This window comes from Hyaena hyaena, unplaced genomic scaffold, assembly GCF_003009895.1.
Source record: "Hyaena hyaena isolate Hyena2069 unplaced genomic scaffold, ASM300989v1 scaffold_154, whole genome shotgun sequence".
Classification (NCBI taxonomy): Eukaryota; Metazoa; Chordata; class Mammalia; order Carnivora; family Hyaenidae; genus Hyaena; species Hyaena hyaena.
The window spans coordinates 2,812,884-2,813,709 of NW_024080786.1; positions in this window are offsets into that span (position 1 = coordinate 2,812,884).

Genomic DNA, 826 nt, shown 5'->3' on the forward strand with positions numbered 1-826 from the left:
TTTTCCCCTCTGGTATTTCTACTCGTTTTCCTTTTTTTCTTTTCTTTTCTTTTCTGTTTTTTTTTTTTTTTTTTTTTTTTTTTTTTTTTTTTTTCTTTTTTTTTTTTTTTTTTTTTTTTTTGTCTCTTGTGCCATTTCCTTTATGATATTACTTACCCTATTACTTATTACCATTACCATTCTTTTCCTCTATGTACCTCTTTTTCCTGAAGACCTCTCCTGCGGGTATCACATTCTCTCCAGTATCTCCTGCTTGTGCTTTCATCTTGCTCCATAACAAGTTACATTAGAACTTCCCTTTCCTGCTCTTTGCGTTTATTTTTTTTGTTTCCTGGGTCAGTGGTCTTCTCCTTTCTTTTCTCCTTGTTTTGTTTCAGAATAATTTCAAGCAACTTTCCAAAAATGAGTACATCAGAGGTAAATGTCCCAAGTCCTTGCTTGTAGGAAATGTCTTTACTCTATCTTCACATTTAAACTGTGTTTGGCTATGTACAATATTCTAGTTTAATTGAAACCATGTTACCAAAACACTTGGTAGCTATTTTCTTATTGTGTTTTGTTTTATTTTATTTAATTTATATATTTATGTATGTATGTATTTATTTACTTATTCTTTCCAGGAAGCAACTTTATTTTGCCAGTACTGCTCAGTTGAGTTTGTACCCAAAGAACTGAGCCCAATTTGCCATGTGGCATAGTTTTTTTAAATATATATTTTACTTCTTTGTCCCTCATATATGATAACATACAAACATGTAGTCTGATTAAGTGGTCTCATGTTACAAGTTTGTAAGGGATGTTGTCACGTATATGTATAGCCAGTTTG